This window comes from Propithecus coquereli, unplaced genomic scaffold (genome assembly GCF_000956105.1).
Source record: "Propithecus coquereli isolate 6110/MARCELLA unplaced genomic scaffold, Pcoq_1.0 Scaffold90, whole genome shotgun sequence".
Lineage (NCBI taxonomy): Eukaryota > Metazoa > Chordata > Mammalia > Primates > Indriidae > Propithecus > Propithecus coquereli.
In genome coordinates this window covers 5,512,442-5,520,714 of record NW_012155285.1, presented here as the reverse complement: position 1 = coordinate 5,520,714, position 8,273 = coordinate 5,512,442, and the positions used below count along the sequence as shown (strand labels likewise).

At 33.8% G+C, this 8,273-nt stretch overlaps 1 protein-coding gene across 1 annotated transcript in view; it reads right to left on the bottom strand.

Annotated features, from left to right (window-relative positions):
* The window catches only part of SUPT3H (suppressor of Ty 3 homolog (S. cerevisiae)), a 499,577-nt gene that overhangs the window by 157,249 nt on the left and 334,055 nt on the right, over positions 1 to 8,273 (bottom strand). The window lies entirely within an intron of this gene.

The window sequence follows — 8,273 nt, the reverse complement described above, 5'->3', positions numbered from 1 at the left end:
GGGGAAAAAAAAAAAAAAAGAATCCAGATACTTTTTTCAGGGCAATGAAAGGACAGAAAAATCACTACCACTATGGCCTCAAATAGCTTCTCCTCAAGATGCTCCCAGGGATGGGGAACCAGTGGCCTTCTAGGTCCTTAAGTGTGGCCTTTTGACTAAATCCAAATTTTACAGAACAAATCCTTTTATTAAAAGGGTGCAGCAGAGAAAGATAAAGCGTTTCTTGCCTCCTTTGGTGCTTAAAAAAGAACAAATTTGAAATCAGAAGGCCACAGGTTCCCCACCCCTCAAACCACTATGTGATTCATATAAAGGCTAAATCTCTTTTTAAAGTAAATAAAATACATGTTGAAAGCCATTATCAAACAGTTGTTTCTCAGAGATGTATACCTAAGAGATTATAATATTCAAATGCATGTCAATGTTCTTTGAAAATAAATATGAAAAATAACTTTAAATGGATGTTTGAGTCCCATAAGCATGGATGAGCTTTAGAAATGGGAAACCACAATCAAATAATGTCAGTTATTTGTAAATCATCGTAGCCTCCTACTTTCTCATTGACTTGTTAGGTAAATGCAGACATTCTACAGTACAAGACAAGTCTTTGTTATTCTGATTTTAAGGAAATAATAGTGAGGCTTCAAAACTGTATGTTAAATCCAGTGGACACATTTTGAACTTCCTTTAAGAAAGTTCATGTCTGTTTTCTAACAGCTAACCAAAGCAATAGGTACTATCAGTAGGTAGGGAATGTGAACATACCTTTACATATTCCTTGAGAGAGGCATATCCTATCCCATTAACTGAAGAAAGAAAGAAAAAAACCCTGTCATGTCCTTATTAAAAAGAAATCAGGTTTGGTATGCTTGTGACACTTCGAAGAACATATTATGTGGGAAAACAAAATAAACATTTAACCTGGCAAATGAAAATGGATTTGGGGTTTCAACATACTTGGCAGACAGGTAGAATTAAATTCAAGTCAAGTATTCAGAGAAACTAATATAGTATTTAAATATTTGCTTAAGTAATATGGTATTTAAAATAACATATTTGAAGAAACTTTTTATAGAAATGTTTTAGTTTTAGTGAGGATATTTTTTTAAGAGAAAGAGTTTGACTGGAAGCACATTTTACTTTCTTTGTTATTCTGTGAACTTTAGTGGGATTTTATATTTACTCTTTCATTAGCTATTTTCCTTTAAGTCTAAGATAACTGTACAGTAACCCCTGCAGTTTTTTTTCTAAGAAAATTAGATTTAGATTATGAAAATCGTTTTTGAAATAAAACACTGAAAGTCTCACGATCAACCTAGTATATACATGCGCATGTTATAAATGTTGAGTGGATGAATTGTATGGATGGTCTGGTGTAGTAAGCAGGTAAGGCACTGCCTGTCTACTCTTGTTGCTTCCATCTCCACAAGGTTATCTACAAGCCTCCATGTTAGAGAGGCTCAACATGACCCTGCCTTCTAGCCACATTGCCAGATCCAGGTCTGGACCCTGACACAAACTGGGTCAATCAGAGGCCATTTCCTGAGATCTGAGATTGGCAATCCAATGAGTTGGGCCTGTCTCTCTCAAGGAGATGAAGCTAACTTGGGAACTGCTGGTGGCACGTCACCCTCAGGTAAAAAAACATAGTTCAACAGGGAGAGAAAAATTAAGCCTATGTAGAGAGAAGCAGAAATCAGAAACAGTGAATAAAAATTTTATTTCATTGGTGTCTGAGTTGTAATTCCTGAGGCCCAGCTGTATTCTAATCTTTAGGTTGATCAGAAGATAAACACTTATAACATGAGAAATTTTCTATGTATAGAGTTAACTATTTTTCTAAATAATACAGCAAATAGAATATGAGTGAATACATTTTTAGCTTCTTTGTGATTCCCAGTCTGCATGAATCCACGATCTCTGTACAGTCTGTAAACCAATCACAGAGAGAACAGTGGTAACTCCCATTGAAATACAACTCCCATGACAACTTTGCTTCAGCATCCTGAGAAAACTGACCTCTTTCCCACATATAACCAACACTTTTTTTTACAAGTGGCACATTTAATTAATATACATCTTTTAATTACCATAAGGATGTTTACCATCAGGACATTGCCAGAAACATTAACGTAAAGTATATAAAGGCCTAAACATCATTGCAAAGTCCTTTACACAGCAGGACATATGATCTTCCTAGATAACCTCATAAGAAATAAGGGAGAGGTGTCAAGTTTTACCCAATATTAACTTTTAATACTAGTTTTCTATTCTCCAGAGAAAAGCTTGATAGAAGAGTTATAATGGATGACAAGCAGTCCTGTCTCATTGAAAATTTGTGATCACATAAAAATTCACATTCAAAACTAAAATACAGAATCCCCCATTTCATGAAAATGTTTTATCTTTCAAGTTTGTTTCAGATACAACATCCTAAAAATGTATCTTTTCCACAGAAACGCTTTATTAAATGGTAGTTAGGCTCCCAAGTAATCTACAAAAATCTCTTTAACCCATATATACTTGGACTATACAAAGGGCCATAATTAATCAATTACAAAAATTCTGTGCTCTTTCTACAGGACCAGTATTAGGCAAAATTCTGAAAACATAAAATTGGTCTTTGACATCTTTTCACTTTATTTCTGAAATCTTCTCAACTTCCCAACATCTCTCCAGAATTTTTCTCTTTCTCACAAATACAGCACATCACTTAATATTCCCTACTCTTCATATTTCTCTGAAGTTCAAAACTATCTTTACTCCTTGCCAACCAAAAATTTTTAAAGAAAGTCCTTCTCAGCTAATGATTAAAGAATCTGATTCACACTAATACGTAAATACCCGAGTGTCCTTGGCCCATGTGTTTTTAAAAATCTTGAAAGAAGACACAGTAATCTCTTATCAACTATGGTTTTAAAAATTGTGGACTTAAGATAATGAGGTTTCACATTTGTAAACCAAATATGACAAATCCATTATCTTTTAAAATGTGATTGTGTTCAGAAATTAACTGAAATGGCTGAAAGAAAAAAAAAAAAACAAAAAGAAAGGAAAATATCTTTATCACACTTGAAATTAGGGAGGCTAGTCACCATATACAACAAAACTCAAGGAATTTCTCCCAGATAAAGGCCAGAATGGAAGAAATATAAAACTTTCCCACTATTTTCTTTTTCCAGATAGGGCCTGCACCCATGAGATTTCCTTTCTAGCACTTTTCATTTTGTAACTGACCCTTGGCAAGTTACCTAATCTCTGTGCTTCAGTGTCCTCATCTATAAAGTTAGCATAGTGATAGAAACTACCTCATGGGTAGACTGTGAAGAAGAGAATACATTAGATAATATATATATTAGGGTTTAGAATAGTAGTATCTGGCATGTAGTAAGTGCTATACAGGACTCTGTTACCACTACCACTATTATGAGGATACTGCAAATTGTACTTTACTTGGTATAGGAGGATATCTTCGCTATGGTCAATTAAAATTATATCATGAGTAGTAGAATCTTTGTTATACTTTGAATTGAGATGTAAAATGAATACAAAAATCCTTTATACTACCCAAAGGATCCCAGGTTATCTCCAAGAAAAGTAATTAAAGGTGTTCTAGAACTTAAAGACAAGTGAATGTTTGCTGAACTCTTCTGTTCTATAATGACCATTAGACACTGTAATAGATATTTTTGAAAAAATAAACACAATTTTATATATTTCTTCAAGGTAAAAGTGATAAGAAAGTAAGTGCTTTCCAAATGATGAAATACCTATGATTTCCAGATGTTTGGAAATATTTTCATTATTATTAATTTGTTTATATAGCATATATTAATTGAGCATGTACTACAGTTACACTCTGTTTTGGGCACTGGAGATATTGCAGTCAACAAAATAAACACCGCTTTTGCCTCTTGGAGCTTACATTCTATTAGGGAAGACAGACAAAAAACAAACATAAACGATCAAGGATAGTAAGTACCATGAACAATAATATAGTGGAGTAAGGAGACAGAAGAGTGGGATATGGGAAGTACAGTATTCCTTTTGTCATAGTCTGCTGGGGCTGCCATAATAAAATACCATAGAATGGGTGGCTTAAACAATAAAAATATATTTCTCATAGTTTTGGAGGCTGGAAGTTCAAGATCAGGGTGTAAAAATACAGGTTATTAGTAACCATAACAAGAGCAATTTCTGTAGCATGATGAAGATGAAAGCATGATTCAAGTGTGTTCTAAAGAGACTGGGAGGAGAGCAAATGCAACCTCTTTGAAGAAGTTTTATGCTAAAGGAGAGTAGAAAAATGTAGCCGGAAGCTTTTCTGTTTGTTTTAAGATAGGAGAAATTACAGCATTGTTCTATGCTGACAAAAATTAATTAGTAATGTGTATCAGTACTATGGTAGGAGCTTGTGAAGTACTCTTCTGATTGCTTCTTTTTTCTCAGTGAAACAAGATGAGGTGAACCTGGAGAACCAGTGAACCAGGAAAAGGGAAGATGTGCAAGAGGTTTGAGGAGAGAGGAAAAGGTTTAAATAATCATTAAGTACAGTGGGAAGATGGATATTTTTGAAAAAATAAATTTCAAATGTTCTAGGATAGCTAGGCAGCACTAAGGGGGGCTATGTGAGGTTCTTGATTATAAATTTGAAGTAAGACCGGTCAGCTTGATTGTGTTTTCTCCAGCCATGTTCTGCTAATGGGGAATAGGTATAATATAGCTATGAAATAGGCAAAGAATGAGATTTAACCAGGACTGGGGTTTTACTAGGATAGGCATGAGTGTGAGTTCTCATATTTACTGAAGAGAGTCTGTGATCAAAAGAAGTCTGCCATTTGCAACAATATGGATGGAACTGAAGAACGTTATGTTATATGAAATAAGCCAAGCACAGACAAATTTCATACATTCTCACTCATATGCGGGTGCAAAATTTTAAAAACAATCGATCTCATGGAGACAGAGAGTAGAATGATGGTTACCAGAGGCTGGGAAGGGTAGCAGGGAAGAGGCAATAAAGTGATAATGGTTAATGGGTACAAAAATACAGTTAGTTAGATAGAATGAACAATATTTCATAGCACAACAAAGTGATATAATCAACAATAAGTTAGGCTATCCTTTAAAAATAACTAAAGAGTGGAATTGGAATGTTCCTAACACAAAGAAATATTAAATGCCTGAGATAATGGATATCCCAATTACCCTGAGTTGATTAATTCACATTGTATGCCTGTAACACAACATCACATATACCCTATAAAGATATACAACTATTATGTACCCATACTAAATCTAAAAATCAATTAAAAAAAGAGACTAACAATAAAAAGGCACTGAATATTATTAATAATGATGATCTAATAGACACATAAACATCTCCCTACTCTGTCCATGGAACATTTACAAAAAGCCACAATATATTAGGTCGTCAAGAAAATTCTAACACATTCCTCACACTAAAAATAACACATTTAATCATCTGACTACTATGCAATAAAACTAAAATATCTAATAAAGGAAGAAACAAACAAAACACCTAGCCACTTGGAAAATATATATCTACATATTTTAAATATTATAAATAAATTAGGCCAAAGGGTAATTCAAAAGGGAAATTACAGAATATTTACAAAATATTTAAATAATAGAAATGTTACATATTTTTAAAATGCATGGGCTATATCAAAAGCAATATTAAGAAGAAAGTTTACGACTTTAATATTTCCATTGTTAAACAAAAATTTTGCTATTAAAAAACCAATGACTATATTTGATGTTTTTTAAGTCTTTGTCAAGGAGGATAATACCTAGAAATTCAGTTTCTGGATCAAAGGACATAAAACTTTTTTTTTTTTTAAATGTGTTTGATAGATACTGTTACATGTATTTCCCGAAAGCTGTATCAACTTACACTTCCACTAATACACGAGACTGTCTATTTCTCCACAACCAAGCAAATGTTGGATTAGTTCTTGGTACAATTTATACAAAATACATTTTCTAGCTTAAATAAAGTATGATTTCTTGATTTGGTTTCTGGGGTAAGGGTGGGAAGATAAGTTTCATATTATTAAAATGTATTATAAATGACTTATAAATTTTCTTATAGATGTCTCTTGCCTCAGAAAACTCACAATTCTTTGAATAACACACAGATGATCTATAGTCATTATATGTATAAGTACCCAAGTCCCAAACAAATGGATGAAATGATTTATAATATCATGAAATACTAGTAGAAAAATCTTTAAGAAGATTTGATGAGTTTGAGATGACTGATAGCCTAAAGAAATAAAATCCAGGCCACCAAGATTAACTGTCACTCTTTGGTTAGATTGCACATATAAATGAGATCATGTAATATTTTTTTCTTTCTGTGTCTGGCTTATTTCACTTAGCATAATGTCCTCTATGTTTATTCATGTTGTCAGAAATGCAAGATCTCCTTTTTTAGAGCTGAATAATCTACGTAGACTCTCTGTCTATATATATTGTATATATACACACCCATTTATCTCTATCTATATATATAGATATATCTCACAATTTCTTTATCCATTAATCTGTTGACTGACACTTAGGTCATTTAGGTTGTTTCCACATCTTAGCTATTATGAATTATGCTACAATGAACGTGGGAACACAAATATCTCTTTGAAGTAATGATTTCACTTCTTTTGGGTATATACCCAGAGGAAAAACTGCTGGATCTTATCATAGTTCTACTTTTGTTTTGCTTTGTTTTGTTCTAAGACAAGGTCTTGCTCTGTCTCCCAGGCTATAGTGCAGTGGCGTCACCATAGCTCACTGCAACCACAAACTCCTGGGCTCAAGCGATCCTCCTGCCTCAGCCTCCTAAGTATTAATAGATGGGACTATAGGCATTCACCACCACATCCGGCTATTTTTTTCTATTTTTTTGTAGAGACATGTCTCACTCTTGCTCAGGCTGGTCTCAAACTCCTGGCCTCAAGCGATTCTCCCACCTCAGCCTCCCAAAAGTGCTAGGATTACAGCCATGAGCCACTGCACTACTTTCAATTTTTGGGGGAACCTCCATACCCATACTGTTTCCCATAATGGCTGCACAAATTTACTTTCCCACCAACAGAGTATAAGGGTTTCCATTTCTCCACATCCTCACTTACATCTGTTATCGCTTATCTTTCTGGTAACAGCCATGCTAATAGGTATGAGGTGGTATCTCACTGTGGTTTGATTTGTATTTCCCTGATCATTAGTAATGATGAGCAGCTTTTCTTATATCTGTTAGCCATTTTTATGTCTTCTTTGGAAAATGTCTATTCAGGTCCTTTGCCCATTTTTTAACTGGGTTTTCTGTTGTTATTTTTGAGTTGTGTGAGTTCCTTCTTTATTTCAGATATTAACCCTTTATCAGATGTATGGCTTGCAAATATTTTCTCCCAATCCATAGGTTGCCTATTAATTTTGTTGACTGTTTCCTTTGCTGTGCAGAAGCTTTTTCATTTCATATATTCTCACTTGTTTATCTTTGCTTTTGTTGCCTCAGCTTTTGGTGTGGTATTCAAAAAATCATTGCCAATGTCAAGGAGCTTTTCCCTGTTTTCTTCTAGGAATTTTATGGTTTCAGTTTTACAATTGTCTTTAACTCATTCTGAGTTGATTTTTGGGTATGGTGTAAGATAAAAATTGAATTTCACTTTTTGTATTTGGATATCCACTTTTCTCAATGCCATTTATTGGAGAGATTATCCTTTTCTCATTGTGTATTCTTGACACCTTTGTTGTCATTAGTTGACAAATTTGGGAAAGTTCAAGTCAATACTGAAGCAGTGTGGTAGAAAATGTATATAGCCAGATTTATGGAAAAGACACTACTATAATTTGAACAGGAAGTTAATCAAGCAATGTAAACCTTTAGCAATTGGAAATCATCCACAAAAGATTTGCTAAAGAACTTTAGATGTGCAAAAAGTGATGTTGGTATTTTAATAGGGATTGCATTGAATCTGTAGATCACTTTGGGTAGTACAGATACCAATATCATTTTCTGCAGATCTAGAAAAAATAATTCTATGCTTCGTATGGAACCAGAGAAGACCCCATATAGCAAAAGCAATCTTAAGCAAAAAGAAAAAATTGGGAGGCATCGATTTACTAGACTTCAAGCTATGTTACAAGGCTATAGTAACTAAAACAGCATGGTACTGGCACAAGAACAGAGACATAGACCAATGGAACAGAATCGAGAACCCAGATATAAAACCATCCTCATATAGCCATCT